Genomic DNA, 21,735 nt, shown 5'->3' on the forward strand with positions numbered 1-21,735 from the left:
ATATGGAAAGTCAAGGGACCCAGAATAGCCAAAACAATCTTGAAAAAGAAAAACAAAGCTTCAGGGCTCATTCATTTTAATTTCAGAGCTTGTGGAAAAACTCCAGTAATCAAGACACCATGGGGCCCCTGGCTGGCTTACTCAGTACAACATGGGACTCTGGATCTCAGGATGGTGAGTTCAAGCCCCACATTGGAGGTAGAGATTACTTAAAAGAAATTTTTTTTTCTAAAAAGACACCATGGTACTGGCATCAGGACAGAGTGTATACATCAATGGGACTGAATTGAGGGACAGAAATAAACCCTCACATTTACAGTCAAAGGAGTTTTGACAAGCATATGCCAACACCACACAATGGAGATAAAACAGTCTTTTCAACAAATGTTACAGGAAAAACTGGATAGACACATGCAAAAGAAGGAAACTGGACACCTTCCTCAGACCCTACACTAAAAATCAATTCAAAATGGATCACGAGGGGGGCCTGGGTGGCTCAGTTAGTTAAATGCCAGACTTCAGCTCAGGTGATGATCTCATGGTTCATGGGTTCGAGCCCTGTGTTGGGCTCTGTGCAAGCTCAGAGCCTGGAGCCTACTTTGGATTCTGTGTCTCCCTCTCTCTCTGCCCCTACCCACCCCCCCACCATCTCAAAAATAAATAAACATTAAAAAAAATTTTTTTAATTAAAAAAATTAAAAATGGATTGCAAACCTAAATATGAAAGGTAAAACTGAAAACATTCTTATAAGAAAATACAGGTATAAATTTTATGATTTTGGTTTCTTAGATATGACACCCAGGGCAGAAGCAACAAAAGAAAAAATGGATAAACTGGACATCATCAAAATTTAAAACCTCTGTGTCCAAAAGACACCATCAAGGAGATAAAAAGAATTCACAGAATGGGAAAAATATTTGCAAACCATATATATGATAAGAGATCTGCATCTAGAATATATAGAGAACTTCTATAACTCAACAACAAAAAGACAAACAATCCAATTAAAAAATGGGCAAAGGATTTGAACGGATATTTCTCCAAAGAAGATCTACAAATGGCCAATAACTGCATGAAAAGATGCTCGATATCATTAATCATGAAGGAGATGCAGACAATGGAGTATTATTTGGCAAGAAAAAGGAATGAAGTCCTGATAACATGTTATAACATGGGAGAATCTTGAAGACATGATGCTAAGTGAAAGAAGCCAGGCATAGAAGACCATGTATTGTATGCTTCCATTTATATAAAAGGTCTAGACTAGGCAAGTCTATAGAAACAGGAAGATTTGTTGTTGTCTGGGGCTAGGGGAGAAACGTTTGAGGAGAGTGGGGAGTGACTAATGGGCACACAGTTTCTTTCTGGGGTAATAAAAATGTTCTAGGGGCACCTGGGTGGCTCAGTCAGTTAAGGGTCTAATTCTTGGTTTCAGTTCAGATCATGATCTCACGCTTCATGAGTTTGAGCCCTGCGTCGGGCCCTGCACTGCCAGTGCAGAGCCTGCTTGGGATCCTCTCTCTCTCTCTCTCTCTCTCTCTCAAAAATGAATAAATAAACTTTAAAACAAGAAAAAAGAAAAAAGTTCTAAAATTCATTGTGGTAATAGTTACACAACTCTGTGAATATACTAAAAGCCATTAAATTGCACATTTTAAATGGGTGAATTGTTTGGTCTGTGAATTATATCTCAATAAAGCTGTGATATTAAAAAAAAAAAAAAAAAGCAAACAAACACTAGCAGAGGCCACTGTTCAACTGTCGGATTGGCCAAGACCCCGAAATTATAGCAACCCGCACTGGTGGGGGGGTCAGAGGATGCGGTGTGAGGGTGCATGATCATAACCTCTGGCAATCTCCATCAAAATTGCAACCGCGCATGCTCCCCGACCCTGCAGTTTGGGATTAATCCCAGAGGAACCCTCGCACATGAATATGAAGTGTATGATGGAGGATATTCATTGCAGAACTGTCTACAATAAGCAAAAGGCTGGAAACAACCAAAATATTCTTCGCCAATGAAGTAAAGCACGGTCTCCATCCACACAGCGCATACTAGAACACCATTCAACCATGAAAAAGAAAGCAGTAGCACAAATGATCCTCAAGGTACACGTGAAGAAAAAACAGGTGTGGAACAGGACATACCACATGTTACAATGTGTTTGTGTTTGTTTTCTAACATACATGCTTGTATACGTCTGCCTCTCCCTAAAAGGACACGCCAGAAACCCCTCCCAGTGCCTGCCTTGGGCAAGGAGATGTGGCTGCAAAGAGAGGCTTTACCCTGTCTTCCTTTGGACTGTTTGAATTATTTTTTGCTATGTGTGTTAATGGTTTTCCTTTTGTTTTTAAGAAAAAACACAGTCTTACCTGGTTTCAAATCCTGGTGCGCTCTCTCTCATAGCTGGGAAAGTCACTTCACTTCTCTGAGCTTCTGTGATCTGCAAAGGGAGGGATAATAATAATGTCTACCTTCAAGGTTGTCGTGGAGGATGAAATAAGACAATCCTTGCGCAAGGCTCCCCCCTGTGCCTGGTGCCTCGTCAGCGCGTGGTCCTTGTTGTTTATGAATACGTTACTATGTACACGAGTTGGATGATAACAGGTCTCCATCCACATCTCTGAGCAGAGAGCCTCAGACCAAGTGTGCAGAGCACCAGCAACCCTCTCTGACTGGGAGAAGCCGGGAGAGGCAGCATCTGAGAAGGGACTTCAAGGATGAGGAATTCTACAAGCAGAGATGACTAGGGCCGGTGTTCCTGGCAAAGGGAGCCATTCACACAAAGACCTGGAAATAGGAGAGCCCTGGGTATTCACTCAATCGTCGTGCATTGGTTGGCTTCTTCAACAAAGCTTAGCTGAGCACCTGCTATGCGCCAGGCACTGAAGAGTGAAAGACAAAAGCCAGGTAGCTAGACCAGCCAAAGGAGGAATTACAGAGAGTACAGTGATGGGGACAAGAAGGGGCTGAGGCAGAGCCTCACCCACATCCAACTGCTCAAGAGAACGGACCAAGAAAAGGAGGCTCAGAGAGGGATAGGGGCTGCCCAAGATCACACAGCACATTCTCAACTTCTGAAAAGAGCCTCTCAGCTCTGCCCTCTCACTCGTCCCACGGGCCTGAAGAAGAAAATGCCCGCGGGGCCCTCCTGACGTGCACTCATCAGAAGGGAGACACAGTGCCATCCAAACTGGGGGCCCCACAAAAAAGGAGGGACAATTGATTCTCCAATGCTAGCAACAGCTTGTTAATGGGCAGAGAGACTCCTGTACGTCTCGGGCACCAGGCTAAGTAGGACACCACATGCATGAGTCCAGATGAACCTACTGCGGCCCTGTATGGTCAGCTCCGTTTTGCAGAGGAGAAAACTGAGGCACAGAGAGGTCAAGTTGCTTGCCTAAGGTCACAGCACTCATAAGAGACAGCATCAGCAAGTAGACTTGAACTGTCTAGGCTCTGCAGCCTCCTGTCCCAGGGCCCACCCCCCAAGGGAGCCACCAGCAGGGCCTAGATCAGCAGTCACAACCCCCCCTCAGAAGGGCAAGGTGAGAGCTCTTCTCAGCCAGTCCAGGAGTGTCTCCTGATAACAGTGGCCCAATCAGGGGCAGGATGAATGGGTGGGTGGGTGGTGGAGGCTGTGTCAGGAACGTGTTGGCAGGGAGGAGGGTGGAGGTGGGGGGGGAGGGAAACAGCCCGCTGGCAGCCATCAGTCCTGCCTCTGGAAGGAGGGGACCAGAAAGGCCCCAGCAGGCACCTGCCTGACCCAAGTGGGCTACAGCATCGTGGTTAGGGGGCGCCCTGCTGCAGCCCATGGGAGGACTCTGGGTAAATTGACCGAAGACTCCCTCAGTACCATGGAGATGCCACGGTCACCCCCAGGTAGTCGCACAGGCAAGTGAGCTAACCACTCAGAGCCCTGAGCACACAGGCCATGCTTAATAAACGGGGCCCTTCCTATTAGGAACATGACTGTTTCCATTATTGCTTAGCTCTCTGGTTCTCACCAGGCCCCATCTATGCAGGGACAGTCAGTCCCCTCTTTTAGAGGAGGGGACAGAGAAAGGCTCAGAGAAGCCAAGTCAGGGCCCAGGACACCATCCAAGACAAAAGAGGGCCAGCTGGGGATCCTGGCTCTCCTGGCCCCGGGCTGTTGTCAGCCCCTCTCTCCAAGGCCACTGGTCCCAGCTGGACTCTTGCAGGTAAGTCCACATAACAGGGACTAAGCAGGGCTCCCTGGCCAGTCATTTTCCATAAGGGGAAATGGAAGCCAGGACAGGGAGACTGGCTGACCTAGGGCCACACAGCCCAAGGACCACTTACAGAGTGAACAACTGACCCTTCCGAGCCTCCAAGGCTGGGTCCCCAACTGATGCCTCCTCCCTCCTCACAACAGCTCCATAGGGCTAGTGCCACAAGCACTGGCCTGTCCCCAGAGGAGGAAGCTGAGGCCGGGGCAGCACGGCGAGGATGCCAGTCCAACGGTCCCATTTCACAGATGGGGGCTGAATTCCTCTCCTGTCTCCCCTACGCACCACCCCCCCTCCACTAGAACAGAAGCTCCCTCCTACCCCCAGGCTGGGATCTTCACCTGATTCCTTTTTTCCTTCACACTCTCAAAGCAATTACCTGTCATACGGGGGTGTTTTTCTACAAGTGGTTTCAGAACATGGAAAGGACCCTGGCTTCAGAGTGGGGGAATATGAACAATGACAGTAGTAACAGCTAGTATTTACTTAGGACCTACTATGTGTCATTCTTAACTGAAGCACAGACAGATTAAATGGTGTGACTAAAATCTCACCTCTTAGCAGCCGATTGGCAAGTCCCTTCCTCTCTGAGCTTCTCCCTAAAGGGAAGGACCCAAGGAAGGAGCCTATGGCGGGGGTCTTCTCGGTCGGGTCTAGGGCCACCTCGGCTCCTTCTCCAGAACTCCATGCCACCAGCTGCTCCAATGCAGGTTGGCAGGGTGGAATGGGGCATGCTGATGGCCACACGCTTCCCCCTCACATCCTCCCACCTAGGGTTCACGCTACCCCTTCAAATGCTCCCAAGAGCCCTGAAGTGAGCCATGGCCACACTCATGTCACACATGAGAACATAAAGTCTCCAGGAAGTTGCCCAGCCAGGAAATGGAGACCCAGGTGCCAACCCAGATCTGAGTGATACCAAAGCCCATTCTCTCTCCACTGGACCAATAAGGAGGCAGGCAAGGGAAGGGCAGTCTAGGAGGTTGGCACAGCATGTGCAAAGGCTTTGAGGCAGGAAGGTCAGATGTGCAGGGGGTTACTGAGTGAGAGGTCTGAACTGTGTGGGTCCCAGCTTAACCGGGCCACTGCTGGTCTTTGGCCCAGGCCCGAGGAGGTCTGAAGGAGGCCCCGAGAGGATCTATCCAGCAAACTAGATCAGAAGGTCCTGAAACACTGAGAGGCCATGAAGGTTTTCTCAGGCCCCTGAGGGTGTCGAGAAGGGCAAAGTAAGGTTACTGAGCCTTCATCCCACAGTAACCCTGGCAAAGCACAGTCATCTCGAACTCTAGAGGGCTAGAGGGGCAAGAGGGGGCCTAAACCATGGTGGACTTCCCAGAGGAGGGGACATCTCAGCTGAGGTCTGAAGGCTGGGCAGTGTGTGAAAAGAGGGAGGGGAAGTAGGATCCAGGCAGAAGGGACTGCTTGGGAAGGCCCAAAGGGAGTGTAAGATCAGTGTAAACCATGTAGCCTCAGTCTCCCCAACAGCAAAATGGGGGGAAAGACAAGCACACAGTGGGTGGCTCCATCTTTCCCACGCCAACTTCCCACCATCCCCCTCCACCAAGGCCTGAGAGGGAGGTCACTGGAAGGGGGCTACTGGTCCTCCTGCCCATTGGAGCCTCCCGGGGCCGGTGAGGGTGGCGGGCTTAGAAGGTCTCACCCACCCTATACCCTACTGTAGCCTCTACCCCAGAGTCGAGGCCAAGCGGCCTTTGCCAGCAGGTGGGCAGGCTCACAGGCCAGGGGGTCACAGCCCTGGTGTCAGGGAGGCTTTGTGAGACATCCGCATTCACAGACCAAGAGCTGAGACTCTGGAGGGGCACCCGGCCCCAGGTTATACGGTGAGGCGGGGCCGGCCCCTGGATGAGGGTGTGGGCACTGGGACTGAAGAGAAGATTCTCAAGGCACCAGGCCCAATACAGGCGGGTCTCAGGGACCCAGCCAGGTACCACCTGGCTGAGAGCGGAAGGCCTCCATCAGAATCACCGTGTGACCTCAGGCAAGTCACACCCCCACCTCGGGGCTCAGTATCTGCACCCAAACAGAGACCCTGGCATGCCAAGGATTCCTTAGCAGATAGATCCCAACCTTCCATCCCCACCCCACCGCCACCCCATGCCACTGAGATAACAAGCCTCTCCAAGGTCATCTCTCCCTGGGCTCCCAGCTGCCCCACCCCCACTGGCTGATGGGTGATGGCTGATGGGCTTGGGGGGACAACCGCCAGCCAGCAGCCTCTGCCCACTGCCTTCAGGGGCTCACAGTGTTCGCTGTTCCCTGCCAGCAACCCTGCCTCTCTGCTCCGGGAACACACAGTGCCCCCCCTCCTCCCCACCCACACCCATGCAGGAACTCCCTCCAGTGACACTGGTGGGCAGGAGCACCTGGTGGCCTGGCCCTGCCACACGGTCAGCCCTGAGTTCCACTCCCCCTCCTCCAATCTCCAAGCCCACACACAGGTGGCCCGTCCCCGATGTGTGACCTCAGGAAGTCCAGTCCTCCATTTACTTATGCACGACATGATGCCTCTGGCAGACCTCTGAGGGAGGGAGCATCTGAGCCTGAGGCTGGGGACAGTAGTCAGCAAGATGGCTTCAAAGCTCCTACCTGCTGCTCACAGGATCGAGGCCTGCTGCGTTCTCTTTCCTCCCTACCCCCCGACCCTCCCTTTAACTTGTAATCACCCCCTAGCCCTCAGACTTTGCACATGCTGTCACCTCCCCAAAGCTATACCACCTGCCTCCCTTGAGACTTCACAAACTCCAGTGCAAGGAGGGAGGGAGGGAGGGAGGGAAAAAGGGAGGAAGAGCTGAAGGAAGGGAGGGAGGAAGGGAAGGATGAATGGGTCCTACCCAGGGCCCCATATGATGAAGATGTACAGGCCTCGGCCCTGGGTCTGTCGAGTCCCACAGCCTATACCCCGACCACTGCTCTCTCCTGCCCCTGCCTGGCGTGTCCCTGTGGCAGAGGTTCTGACCCCCCTGACTTAAACAGGGCCGTGTGCAAGTCTGAGGCAACTCCAGGCCCCAAGCCGCACCCGGCACGGGCCCAGGCACAGAACAGGTAGCAGAGGATGTTTGCTGAGTGAGCAAGGAGTGAGGGAAGAGTGAGCCAGGGGCCATCCACAGGCCAAAGCAGCCACAACATGTCTGGTCCCATGTTCGTGGTGCAAACACGCTCGGGGCGGGCAGGCCTCAAACCGGCTCTGCCAGTGTGGCCAGGGAGGGGCAAGGCGCCGCAGGCTTGTACCGGCACCAGCAGAGAGAGGCGGGTGTGCTGCTGGGGACGGGACCTGCAGCCCAGTGAGGGCAAAGCCTAAGTGGACCACAGAGCCCACTAATCCCAGCCCCAGAGAGACAGAACTATTCCAGCCCCTGTAGCTCTGGGGTTTCTTCCTGGGCGGAAAGGGGACCCCTTTCTAGACCCCAGGCCCTGACCTGCCCTGTAGAGTGCAGGATCCCTTCCCGCTAGGATTTGTCCACACCTGTCCACAGCCTAGAAGCCCTAGAGGGAAGGAGAAGGCCCGGAAGTGGGCGGCGTGGGAGCAGGGCAAGGCGGCAGGCCACCTGGTGTAAAACCCTGCTCTGTCCCAAGTTGTTTCATGGCCGGTTTCCCGGTGTGGCAAGTGGTGTTGGGCATGGATCCCGGGGACTTTCAATCCCCTGGTGCTGAGTTATCTAGAAGACATCACTTGGCAACTCCCGCCCTGCCCCCAAAGCCCCGCTCTGTGGGTGGACGTAGCCGGAGGCCAGACTTACACACATGTCCTTACTCCCCACAGAAACAATAATAAAAATACCTGCTGATTACTGAATGTGTATTGTATGCCAGGCATCAGGCTTGGCACTTGACATGCACTGTTTTATCTGGTCCTCCCAAAGCTGCTGTGAGGGCCAGCCCCCAACAGAGGAAACTGAGGTCCGGCTCACATGGCAAGTGACAGTCTAGGCTCCTGACCCCACCCCTGACCCTGAGGTCACACTGAGCAGCCTCCATATCTCCAAGACAGTTCAGGGCAGAAAAAAAAACCAAAATCTCAGGTACACCCAGAAATTTTTAGCTGGAAGTGGTGGGGGGAGGCAAGGTCCATAGACCCCAAACCCACAGATCCCCTGAGTCCCGAGAGACCAAACTCCAACCCTGCCCTGCTGTGTACCCCAGGCTATGGAGGTCCCACTCTTGGCCTCAGTTTTCTCATCTGTAAAACGGGTAGGGTCCTGCCAGTTTCACCTAAGGCGTACAGTTGTTCAGAGCCACGGCAACTGGAGGGCTTAGTCCAGTCCTTAGGACAAGGTGAAGAAGCCACTGGGACCCCGTGCCTCCAGATGGGCTGGGGAGAGGGAACAAACATAAACCAGAAGCCACAGTGCTCTGTGGTGGGGACTCGGCCCCTCATCACCAGCAGCCCAAGAGAGGAAAGATGATTCCTCCCGCCCCCATGTAACTCAGTTCCAAGCCCTGTCAGTCCCACCTCCAAACACATCCTGAATCCAAACACACGGCCACCCCCTAGTTCAGGCCCGGCTTCCTCCTCCAAGCTGGCCACCTGGGGGCAGAGAGCCTCTCGGAAATGTCAGTCTGAACCATCACTCCTACTTAACAGCCTTCACAGCCCCTAACCGACAAAGGACAAAGTCCTCACAGGGGCTTCCAAAACCCTAGAGAGCACTCTAGCAGTCCTACCCCTTTTCATGTATTCTGCCCTTCTCACTCGGTGTGCTGCTCCCCCTCACCCCAAGAACCCAGTAGGCGCCTGCCCTGGGCTTTGCACCTGCTGCCCCCTCTACCCAGAGCACACCACCCCTGGACAGCTACACCCCTCGCTCCTTCACTTCCTTCGGGCGCTTTACTCACACATCACCTGCTCAGGGGGCCTTTCCTAACCACCTGTTCAAATGGCAACACACCCAGACAACTCTGCTCTGTCTTTGAGTCTTGTTTCCAAAGCTGTACCTCCTCGCAGAAGGCCTCTCTGACCTCCCCCAGCTGGAGTGAGGACCTTCAACTTCTCCTTCCTAGCGTGGACCGCAGCTCTGATGACATAGTGAGAGTACACATCTAATGAGGACAGGGGCCACTTCTGTCTCACTCATGGCTGAATATGCTGCAGTGGGTATAACATTCAAGAGTTAACAGCTGGGATGCTTGGGCATCGTCCGGCCACTGGCCAAAAGCCTAGGGCCTAGCATGGAGTAGATGCCTGGTAATTACTGAATAGATGGATGGGTGGATGGAAGGATGGACGGATGGATGGATGGGTGGACAGACGACGACGAACGGATAAGTGAACCGGGCCCACACAGTGGGCCTGCGACTTGCCAGGGATGCCCAGGGCCCTGAGAAGATGGCCCAGAGCAGGCGCAGACCCGCCCAAGCTCACCAGCCAGGCTCTGGCCTGAGCAGCTGCAGCCAGCCCAGCCTCTCCTCCCGCACAACCCGACTTTCATTTCCCATCTTCTCTGTCTGAGGAAGCTCCTTCCCTCCGGGGAACTGAGTGAGGAGGAGGGGCAGGCGGCGGCCCTCCGGTCCGAAGAGGGGGGCTCCCAGGCTCCATCTGTCCTACTACAAAGGGGCTTTGTCCTCAGTGCCTGTGCTGAGCCTGGGGCAGACCAGAAGCCACCCCTCAGCCACCCAGCAGGTCCCACCACCCCTGGTCAGCTGGGCCAATGGCTCCAAAGCCAGACCCCAGGGGCTGGGGTCCCTGAAACCTCATTAAGCCCTAGGAGGGAGGCTCTAGGGTGACCTCCGTGTTTGCAGATGAGGAAACTGAGGCTCCGAAGGGCAAAGATACTTGGCCAAGATCTCCCAGGCAGCAGAGAACGAAGCTGGGTTTCAAACCCACACCCATCTGGCACCAGAATCTTTAGTCATGGTTCTCAACTCACCTTGCCTGGAGCACAGACCCTCTGGGTTCAAGAGGGTGGAGGGGCCTTTCTGGAGGTACAAATGGGCACCCATGCCTAGCCCTGCACCCAAGTGGGGAGACCCTTACCCTGGCAAGGTTCACCCAGCAAGGGAAGGAGGTCGGGTCCTGAACCCAGAGCTCTTGCCCCACACCCAGTCCATGCCCCAGGCACCTTGGGAATTGGCCAGCCAGGCCCCAACACGTCTCCACCACTTCCTGCCAGGCAGGCTTCTGCAGGGAAAGGATGTATGAGGAGGCAGAGAGGGGACAGAGGCCCCCACCCCCTCCTCACTGCTCCCCCATCAATCCCGTTTGTCTGGCTAGCACCCACCTTCTCTCCAGGGCCACTTCACCAAAGCCACGATGCCAACAGAACGCCCACAGTGCCTGACAAGTCAGTCCTGCCCAGGAGTCTCTCCTCATGCCTGAGGACAGCATGTAGACCCCCGAGCAGGCCCTCGGGCTCTCCACTGACGGCCACCAGCCGAGCAGGCCCTCGGGCTCTCCACTGACGGCCACCAGCCGCCTCTCACGTCAATAGCACTCCTCAGGGCTCCGACAAGAGGAGCTGCTCACATCACACCTTCAGGCCCTGGTTCAAGCTGTCAGTACTACTTCCTCCAGGAAGTCCTTCTTGGCCTGCTCCCTCCAAGGCCCCAACCGGCTCCCACCTTCTGCCCCAGATAGGGGTTCTCGATCCCTATCTGAAACCCCAGCCCCCATGAGCCACCTTCACTCGGCAACAGTAATGGAGCACTGGAGCCCAGTCTGACCCTTCTCTTTGTCTTCCCTTCACACGTTCAGCGGGAGACCTCAGCAAAGCCTGGCAAGGGTTTGAGGGCTTGCCTGGTCAACCTTCCAACTGCCTTGTACATGACCGATGCCTGCACACGCCAGGCGAGTTCCCACCACCAGAGCTTCGCCCATGCCCTCCCTCTGGCATGCCCTCACCATTCTTTTTTCCCTCCTGAGCTCCTGCTCACCCTTTAAGACTCAGACCAGGTATCACCTCCTCTAGGAAGCCCTTCTGGCCTTGTAACGGGCTGCCACAGTTCATATGTGCCTACCCTGTGGTAGGACAATGATCAATGTCTGTGTCCAGCTCCACCAGAGCATTGGCTGCTCCCAGAGCACATCCCTTGGGGTTTCCAGCACCCAGCACAAGCCCTGACACCAGCAGCAGGTGATCAAGAGTCCAGCTGCTAACTCCCTGCCCAGAGAATCCAGGGACAGAGGCCAGGAACAACCCCCAAAGGCAATAATGAGTCCTGTTTTGCCCACGCTGCCCACAGATCTAAGGTATGGGCGGAGCGGGGGCGGGGGGGGAGGTGCTTTCTGCAAATGGCCAACTGGTAACCAAACCCACGTTGTTTCTAAAACTAGGGCACAGGAGAGAAACGGGAACAGCAGAATTGTCCCCAAATAGAACTGTGGCTCATCTGGTTCCAGGGCCTTCGGGAACACCTGGCAGGGATGGGGGTGGGGATCACAGGTGGCTGCTCCCAAGCCTCCAAAAGCCACGCTACAGTTTGGAGGGCAGGAAGGTCAACATCACCGCAGTCACTGCTGATACCCTGCCTACTTGCCTCAGGTCAGTCCAAAGCCTGGAAGTTGGTAGTCCTCTCCCACTTACCCCCACCTAACTACCGGGTGCTCCCTAAACTGTCCTACCTCTGAGACTTTGCTCACATGGGTCCTCTGCCTGGAATGCTGTTCCTCCTTCCTGCCAGTCAGAAACCTTCCCATTCTTATAACCATAACCACTAGCTGGGTACTTCCTATAAGCCTGGCGCAGGCGGGCATTTGGGGGGAAATGAGCTTATCCAGTCCTCCCAACTGCCCAACGAAGAAAAGACCCCTGCCCCCATCTCACAGATAAGGAAATTGGGGCTCAATAAGAGAAGCCATTTGCCCAGGGCACGCAGCACAGGAGGCAGATGGAACAGGTGATGTGGAGGGACCTGGGTGTCAGCAGCCACGGGGCACCCAGAAGGTCTGGCTGGGCCCGGTTCAGCCTCCTAGACGGGCCGAAGCTTGAGAACTTGGCAAAACTCAGGGACAAAATGCACAGGGCACAGCCCCACCAGCCCAGATAGAAGAGGAGACCCTCTCCCCTCTCCCTAGGGTGGCTACTGATGGATGAACCACAGTACTTTGATGCGATAGAACTATCTCCCCACAACACGCACAAACCCACCGCACAGATGAGAAAACTGAATCCCAGAAGGAAACAGTTGCCCCGTCTGGAAAGTGGGATGTGCCCCAGGAGCTTTCTAGCTGTGACATCCCCCTGTCGCCTGGTGGATGCTACTTCCCTCCTCCGAGTCTCGGTCTTCCTATCTGGAGAATGGGATTGTCAATCCTTTCCTCTTCAAGTTGATCTGAATTATAACCAAATAGCGGCTAACATTTACTGAGGGTGTGCTATGTGCCGGCTTTGCTGAGGGCATCAGGCACCTCACTTGATCCTTAGAATAAGCCCGTAATGCGGATACTGTCATTAGGCCCATTTTTTCAGGTAGGGAAGCCAAAGCACAGAGAGGTGAACTGACTCACCAAAGTCACAGAGCTTGTGGGTGACAGCAGTTGGAGGTGCAGAAGCCCTGGGGTTGGAGGCAGGCGGCTCCCCAGAGAAGTCTCCTGGCCTCTCTGTCCTGAGAGGAATGCCTAGCAGGGGCTGAGGGAGGGTCAGGGGTCAGACAGGAGGCAAAGAAGGGCCCAGCCTGGATGAGGCAGGGTAGACCCACGGTGTTCATGGGGCCCTGAGTCCAAATCCATGTACTGTGTGACCTTGGGCAAGTCACTGCTTGTCTGAGACTCGGTTTCCTCTCTGGTGAAACAGGGCCAGAACTGCTGCCTTGCAAGACATCGTGAGGACTAGGTATGAGGACGAGGACAAGCACTCGCAACCGAACACGGGCTCAAGCATGTGCTGAGGGAGCCGATGACTTTTGAAGGAACCCCAGGGGCTGGTCACTTTTCCCTCAGGATCACGGTTACATCTGGTTCTCCACTCAGAAGCTGTGGGAACGTGGGCACAATCCGCCCCTTCTCAGCTCTGCCAGCCTTCCAGGCCACGTGACCTTAGACAAGTCACTTCGCCTCTCTGAACCTCCAATTCCTTTCTTGGGGCTCTGAGAGAGGGGTTCTGGCCTCAGGAGATTGGGGGTTCTTGGCAGTGGGGGCGGGGTTCAGTCCCGTCAGCTCAAGCGGAGAGAGCAGCTGGGGTGAGCCTGAGCTTGAGGCCTCAGTTTCCCCATCTGCCTAGCCGTGCTGGGGGGTACTCAAAGGTGACTGTGGAAAGTGCTTTGTAAACTGTAAAGTGCGGCACCCTTGGGGTGATGATTATCGCCTTACTGCCTGAGAGGCAAAAAAGAATCCTATGACTTGCCGTCTAAGGCAGAATGTGTCAGAGCCATGAGGGAGGGCAGAGAGTGGCAGCGGGGTGCAGAGGAGGCAAGAACGGAGTCGGGTGGGGGGACAGAGGGTGGTCACTAAGAACTTTCTGGAGGCAGAGGCATCTTAGCCGCCTCGGCAAGTTTCGAGACGGCAGACCACTGGGCAGTGGGCCCACAGAGGCAAGGCACGGAGGCTGGACAGCTCGGGCACACAGGAAGACAGCCAACGGTTCAGAAAGACTAAGGGGTCACCTGAGTGAAAGGAAAATGTAGGAGTGACCGGGGTGGGGCTGGGAAGAGCTCACCTCCAGGAGCCCTTGCTGTGGAGCCCGGGCCCACCTGGCCTCTCTCTGAGCCACAGCTCCTTCCCCACAGAAACCACTGGGGCAATAACAGCTCCTGCCTCTCAGGCCAAGCAGACAAAGAGGCAAAGCACCCACGGCTCCATCAGTGGTCACCTTCACAGAGAGAGACCCATTCAGTGAGGAGGCCTTCAATGCCAGGGATTAGGACACTGGGAGGCCTTGACACGTCACAGATGGGCAAGTCACAGGTCAGCTGAGGCAGGAGCCGGGCTCAGGGAGGCTACATGGCGCTGGTGGTTTCCAGTCTACCCAGTCACAAAACTTGTCTGTTTCTGGTTAACCATCCCCTCAGCCACGTCCCGTAGGACAAGCCTGTCACAGATTCAGGTGCCCAGACTCAGCCCCAGGGATTCCCTGATCAATTGGCCCGCAATTCCCGTCCCGAATTCCCACCTCGTCAGGGGATTACCTTCCTAATCACAGAAATATTAAGCACTTACTGTATGCAGGCTCTGTGCCAGAGCAGACACACATTAGCTCATCTGATCCTCACACCCCCTTATCAGAGCTGGCACTGGCCCTGTCATCCCGTTTCGAAGACAGGGAAACTAGGGCTCCAAGCGATTGCTGTCCCACAATCCCACACAGCAAACGGCAGAATCAAGATTCGAACCCAGAACCAAGTGGCTCCACGAGCCTTGCTACTTCTACTCCCTCTATGCCATGAGCATCCATTGAGCACCCATGAGATGCCAATCCGGGCAGCTGGGGGCTCCCTGCAAGATCCGATACTCCAGATCTGAGTAGAGATCCATCAGCCAGAACCAGAAGCCCCGAAAGTCAGGATCGCCTGCCCCCAGCAACATACCAACCCTAAACCTTGGGAGAGATTTCAGGAAAGCTGGGTGCACACTCCGTGGGAATCAGATGCTACAAGTCACCCAGCCGCCAGAAGCCTGGGCTCACGCTTTACCGTGCTGGGCAACCGTGGCCTCAGCCCTTGGCCCCTCTGAGCCTGTTTGCTTTTTTGTGTAACAGGAACAAAAGTTCTGTCCACGCCAGGCTGGGGCAAAGGATAGAACGGGCCACCTTGCTATGACCTGGCTGGAGAGGGCACAACATGAGGACATCCACATCAGATACACTGAAAGACGGGGCAGCAAATCCAGGCAGGCCAGGAGAAGGCAATCAGGTCTGCCGAGGCCTAGTTTTCTGACACCATCCGAACTTGACTTCCACTCCTAGCACCAGGAGTCCATCTCTGTTGGCCTCGCAGCCCAGTGGGTCTGAGGACTCGCAGGACTCATTCCCGCAGTCTCAAACAGCCTACATGCACGCTAAGAAGACTCAGTCATGCCTGCCCTGGAGAACTCCCTGGCCAGGATCCCCATCACAGAGCCTCAGCGAGGGAAAAGTTCTCACTGCACAGAGGAGGAAACTGAGGACCGGGGCAGGAGGGAACTTGGCCAAGATCATCTGCTTCTCCTCTCCTTTAGCTTCTCATTTTATTCTGGAACTCCTCTGGTTAGTCTATGGGGAGGAGAGGAACTGAGGCCCAGGTTAGAGAGGAGTCACTTGTTCAAAGTCCTATAGCAAGGAGGGGGAGAAATGGGGGGTTTTGCTTCCAGCTCTGGGATCCTCCCCAGTCATCTGTCCCTGGACTCCTCCCCACCCAGGCTGTCCTGTGGGAAGGGGCAGGCTGGCTGAGTCGGGAGAGCCCTGGATCAAAAGACAAGAGATGTGCATTTTTCTCCCAGCTTGGATAATATGTCCTGGGTCTTTCTGGCCTCAATTCCCCCATCTGTGAAAAGAGAAGGTCAGAATAGATCAGGAATGACAAACTCATGGCACACGTACAACATGCTCTACTCCTCTGCCAATGGCAGACATTACTAATCTCCCCCAGCACTCATTCCCATGAAGCCAAGACTTGGCCTCAGAATGCTTCTCAGCACAGCAGTGCAGGCCTGGGCCATCCTAGGGGTGGGTAATATCTGAGCCCCCCCAAGGGAGGGCAAGGGAGAAAGACGTAACAGTCACTGAACATCCAGTAGATTCAAGTCACTGGGAGAAATTAGTGGATTTCATTTTCACAAGGGAGGTGTGCGAGGCTGATGCTCAGAGAGGCTAAGCACCTTCCCTTTGGACACACAGTGGGAACGGGGCCTTGAACACAAGGAAGCATGTACTGGGCCTACCTTTCCAGAACTGTGATGCAGAGCCAATGGCCAGGTAAAGGCAGGTACAGTCTCATCCCAATCTCCCTTTGGTCTTACTAAGTGTAAGCCCCATGCCCATTTCACAGCTTCAGAAACTGATTCGCAAGGAGGGGCTGTTAGCTGCCAGACGAGGAAGGAATTGAGTAGCATCTGGTTCTTCCCCATCTCTATTTATCTAGTTAATGTGTGCTGAATGCTTTATTTTGGTCCTTGTGGGACATCCTAGGAGCCATGACTCATACTATGCCACTTCACCGATGAGGAAACTGAGGTGTCCCAAAGGAAGTACCCCTCCCCCCCCCCACCAAGTGGCTTGAGTGGAAACCAGAGTGGTTTACCGTGGAGATAAGGCGGTAGTGGAGGGGAAGTAAAGGGCTGTAGAGACCCAAGGGAGATAGAGGTGTGGGGGCCACACGACCTGGGCAGGAAGTGGCTTCTCCCCTCTGGGTCTTGGTATTTACATCTGGAAAATGGACCAATCTCAGGTAAGGCAGGCTTTCTCAAAGTGGGGCCGAGCTAGACCCAATAAATGCTCTCCCCAGTTCAGCCTCCTCACACAGCAAGGGCAGAGCAGGACTCAAATCACCCAGCACATGGGTGGCCTTGTCTGTGAATATCCCTTCCTAGGCCATGCCTGCCCAGACCAGCCCCTTCAGACTCTGTGAGCTCATCCACTTAAGGCCTTCATGACACAGCTGGTATGGCCAGACCCACTGGGCCCACCCACCCACCCAGTGTAACGTCACTCAAGGCAGGTCCCCTTTCCTAAGTACCTACTGGCACCAGGCACTGGGGCCATATAGCCCTCCTTTAATTGTCACCGGATAGGGAGATATTTATTGTCCCCATTTTCGAGACAAAGAAAGCATAACTCTCGGAAAGATACAGTAAATGACCCAAAGATGCACAACAAGTGGAGACAGAACATGAACGCAGACCTGACTCCTGAGCCCTTATCATACCTTTGGTCTCCAGCTGACCCCTGCCTGCTCCCTGCCCCACTCCCAGCCTCCAGCCACCCTCTCTTGTCTTCCTACCAGTGAACTCCTACTCCACTCTCAAAGCCCAGCCTCAAATGCCTCCTCCTCCTGACTCCTGATCTAGGCCCTCACAGAATACTTGGGAGTCCAGCCCCACAGATCTATTTCTACCAGATGCCTTGGCCAGCTCTGTACCCCTGGCCTCCAACATGGGTCTGTTCACACAGGGGACACAAATTAGCCCCTTGTGTGAAGATGAAGGTCAAACTCCTCCCCAAAGCCTACACAGCCCCATATGGTCCAGCCCTGCTGATAACACCCACCCCCATTTCACCTCTCACCCACTCTCCTTAACTCTCTGTGCTCCAGACTCAGAGGTTTTCCCACTGTTTCTCCATAACAACACACACTCCCCCACCTCAGGGCCTTTGCACATGCAGTTCCCTCTGCCTGGCAAGCCCTTCTCCTAGCTCCATGCCTGGCCAACTCCTACATGTTTCCTTCAAGATTCCTCTGCTCCCCACGCCTCTCTCTCTGGGCCCTTATCACATCTGTGATTATATATTAATTTATTTGGCAACTTGTTTGATACTTGGCTCACCCTCTAGACTCAAATATCTGGGAGACCAGGGACCCTGTTTGCAATTCTGCAGCAAGGATTTATCCCAGTTGACTACTCTCCACAACCCCAGGGGCCCTGGGAAGTGTCTGAACAGAAGGGGAGGAAGGGCGCTATCTCTCCTTAACTTGGAGCAAACTGTTGCTCTCCCTCAGCACCACCTCCTGGACGCCTCCTCGTGCCTCCTACAACTCTCACTACTAACCCCATCACCACACCGCTCAGCCTGAGTTTGAAACTCCTGGTTATTAGCAGATGCTCATACAGGGTCATGGATGTTTGCATCGAGGCAGGTTTGAGAAAATGAGGTCAGTTGAGGACCAGGGGGCTGGGGGGGGGGGGGCATTGTCAGCAGGTCACTGAGCCATCCCCTCCCTGGCTCCTGGAGCTTGGCGGAGACAGACATCCCCCCACCCCTCCCAGGTCACAATCAGGGAAGAAGCAAAAGAAGGCACTGCGCGTGAGCTAGGGAGAGTTCATGCTCCAGGAAGAGGTGGGCAGTGGAGGACAGAGCCAGAGAGCCTTCCTGGGAGAGGCGGGCCTGAAGCTAAACCTTCAAGAGCAAGAACAGATAAGCAGCTCATGGAAGGAGAGGACAGTCCTGGCAGGGACACCTTCAGGAGGAAAAGCCCAGGGGCCACACAGGAGGGCCTAGGCAGGCAGTCAGCTGAGAGAGGTGACACACTGTAAGTCACTTCCCTGGGTGGAAAGACCACATCACCAAAAGGACCTCGTGGCTTCCACACAGTCACTCATCAGTATAGTCTTTTCCGACACTGTTGTGTGCCTGGTCCCGTACTGGCAAACCCCTGCTCCCCCAACAACGGAGGGGTGCAAGGGCGGCCAGGCTGGGGTCTCTGAAGTGTAGACCCAGCTTCAAGATGTGTGGGCTTGGCCAACTCACTTCCCCTCTCCAAGCCTCAGTTTCTCCATTGGGCCGATTTTATACTCAACAAAACTGAGGCCTGAGGAGGCAGTGAGTTGCTTAGGGTCACACAGCTGCCAGATGGCAGGACTGTACGGGACCTGTTTCTTTCTCCAGGGGTTATGAAGTGGCTTTTCGGACACCAATCCATCCTCTTCTGGAGACGAGCCCCACTAGGGCCGGCGCCCTCGGCCCCCACCCATTTTAGGCGACTCATCCAGCGAAGCGCTCATTTAGGGAGCACCAACTACACACCAAGCTCCTGCATGGTGAAGTACGTACACGCTGCCCCCCTTCCATGCGGGGACTCAGAGGGGCAGTCCCTTGGCCCGGGTCACCCAGTGAGCCAAGAAGCCTTGGTGTCTCGTCTGCCCAGCCAGGAGGCTGAGAAAAGGGTCAGTGACAGGACCAGCCTGGCCTATTCTCGAAACCAAGCCCGATCTCAACGGCACTGTGGCTGGGCCTGGACTCACCCCAGGTGACCCAGGGACCACTGCCCCAGTTGTAGAGGTCCTGAAGCTCAGGAAGCCTCATCTGAGGTCACGCACTTGCTCTGCCCACTGTGCCATCAGCCTAAAGGCCCCAGAGGCGGAACTGATACCCCACAGGTGAGCTTCTTCTGTTCACCCCCAACCCTCCAGCAGCCCAGTAGTCCCAGCCAGACCCACCTGCCACTGATCAGGACCCCCAGATCAGAGAAGGTAAGCAGTTGTTTGACCACACAGAGCAGGGCAAGTGGTGGCCCCTTTTGGGACTCAAACCCGCCCCTAACCGAAGCCCAGGCAGGCAGATGGACCGGGCCTGGTGGAGAAAACCCAAAACTTTTGCCAACTTCTGAGCAGGCAGGCGGCTGGGTCTGCCAGGGGCGAGGCTGGGGGGCTGGGGGTAGCGGGGACCAACAGCGTGGCCCAGTCCCTTCCAGGCCGGCGGCACCAGGCCCTACCCAAAGCCCCAGGAGTATAGGGAAGTCCTGGTGCCCGGGCCGGCGCCCCTGGCTTGGCGCCCCCAGGCCCACCCTGCCCGCCCCCTCTCCACCTCCCATCCCCGGCCGGGGGCGCCAGGCCCCGCAGCCGCGGCCAGAGGAGGCGCCGACAGGCTCAGATTTCAGATTTGGCCTAGACCCGGCTGGGGGGCTCGGCCCGGCTCCTGCTCTCAGGGGGCTCGTAGGGGAAGGGTGAGTCGGCGGTGGTCCCCGCGCGGACAGGACCCCTGAGCCCCCCGCCCAGCCCCCTCCCCCGCGGCATCACAACAAAAGGCCGCGCCGGGCAGGTCCCCGCGCGCCCGCCCAGCGCTCCGGGATCGCGGCTCGGACCCGGGGGCGGAGGCTGGAGGGGTGGACAGGAGCCCCCGCGGCTCCGCGACCCAACGCCACGGTGGTCCCGCGCGGGGGTTCCCCCATGCCGGCCGGGACTGGGGGCCCGCGGACGGGCGGGGGGCGCTCACCTGGGCCGATCGGCAGGCGGGCGCACCGGCAGACAGACGCACGGGAGGGCGGACCGCCGGACGGCCAGGGGGTCGGGCAGACGGCGGCCTTGGCCGCTCCGGCTCCCAGGCCGGAATGGATTCCGGGCCGGGAGAGACAGATCGAGAGAGAAAGGGAGGAGGAGAGGAGGAGGCGGCGGCCCGGGGAGGGGAAGAGGAGGGAGGGAGCGCGCGAGCAGGGAGGAGGGGCCCGGCAGGCCGCCGGGAGGAGGAGGAACGAGGAAGCGTGCGGGGACCGATTCCCCGCCGGTGACCTAGGAGAGACCCACACGCGGGTCCCCCACCCACTGGAGCCAGGGGTCCGGGAGGGGCAGGGCAGGGGGGCGGAGGCACAGAAACCCTGCCCCCACCCCGCCGGGTGAGAGCGCCCCGCCCTGTGAGACCCCAGAATGCCCTCCCCAACTGCCCCCAGTCGACCCACCCTATTTACCCCAAATCCACCTCTTTCGCAATTACGGGTAATGATAATAATCATGTTAGCACTGATGGAGCCCTCACTCCTGGCCAGGCACCACGCTAATGGCCAGGTCGACTTTAGGATCTATTCCTAACAACACCTAGGCTGGGCGGGCTGATGATTATCCCCATTTTACAGATGAAGAAACTGAGTCACAGAGAAAGAAGTCACCTGACAAGAACCAGGCCTTGGACCCTGGCCTTGACCTGTGTTTCCCAAAGTAGGGACTGGGGCTGGAGGCACAGTGTGGGGAAGAGCAACATTTATTTTAATAGATGTGTGTTCATTTTAATGTGCATTGAAAAACAAAACAAAACAGTAACTAAGGCAGCTCATCAGAAGTCACTGAGTTCTGGATCTTCCTGCTTATGAGGGGGCTGAAGCTGGTATTTAGTGGCAATCACACTTCCAAGTAAATAAAGAAGCAAATTATATCTTGATGCAGGGGGCAAGGAGCTTAGCAGAAAAAGGAGACAATAAGGAAATGCTGCTTCAGGCCACAGAGGCTCCCCCAACCACTGTGCCAACCACTTTACCCCCACCGCCTCCTGGCCCAGGCTCCAGAACTGCCCTATCAGGGGCGGGCACCCCACCCTTGGCTCTTCGCTTGCCCTCCTGGAATCATGGCCTAGGGAAGGGTGGGCCTGAATCCAGTTTTTTTTTTTGTTTTTGTTTTTTTTTTTTTTTTCAACGTTTTTTATTTATTTTTGGGACAGAGAGAGACAGAGCATGAACGGGGGAGGGGCAGAGAGAGAGGGAGACACAGAATCGGAAACAGGCTCCAGGCTCCGAGCCATCAGCCCAGAGCCTGACGCGGGGCTCGAACTCACGGACCGCGAGATCGTGACCTGGCTGAAGTCGGACGCTTAACCGACTGCGCCACCCAGGCGCCCCCTGAATCCAGTTTTAAATACCACCACCTGCTTCCTCTCTCCTCTGAAAGTTCTCCCATTTCACAGATGGGAAACTAAGGCCCAGCCGGGTCAAATAGCACCAGGCCTAGGCTTCTCCTAAGAGGAGCTGGGAGGGAAAGCTTAGAATATAGGAGGCAAAGGCCTCAGAGTACAATAGAGCCTCCAAGAGATCAGGAATGAGCAAGGCCTAGAGCCAGACTGATTTGGGTTCAAATCTAGACTAGTTGCCCACCTGCTTGCACCTGGTACAAATCCACCAGCTTCCCCAGCCCAGTCCCC

General features: G+C 55.4%; 1 protein-coding gene and 1 long non-coding RNA gene across 2 annotated transcripts in view; one reads left to right on the plus strand and one right to left on the minus strand.

Annotated features, from left to right (window-relative positions):
* The window catches only part of SRC (SRC proto-oncogene, non-receptor tyrosine kinase), a 50,875-nt gene extending 30,644 nt beyond the window's left edge, over positions 1-20,231 (minus strand). Inside the window, exons 1-2 of the mRNA XM_042931010.1 lie at positions 20,047-20,231; positions 2,375-2,445 (exon numbers count right to left, since the gene is read on the minus strand). The gene's annotated coding sequence lies outside the window, so the exon portion shown is untranslated. The remainder of the gene's footprint in view (positions 1-2,374; positions 2,446-20,046) is intronic.
* Positions 10,715-14,668, plus strand: LOC122215573. The gene is made up of 3 exons (XR_006200459.1): positions 10,715-11,456; positions 11,541-11,748; positions 13,000-14,668. It is a non-coding gene; the product is annotated as an uncharacterized LOC122215573 (long non-coding RNA).
* Positions 20,232-21,735: the final 1,504 nt, after the last annotated feature.

Source organism: Panthera leo, chromosome A3 (assembly GCF_018350215.1).
Source record: "Panthera leo isolate Ple1 chromosome A3, P.leo_Ple1_pat1.1, whole genome shotgun sequence".
NCBI classification, from domain to species: domain Eukaryota; kingdom Metazoa; phylum Chordata; class Mammalia; order Carnivora; family Felidae; genus Panthera; species Panthera leo.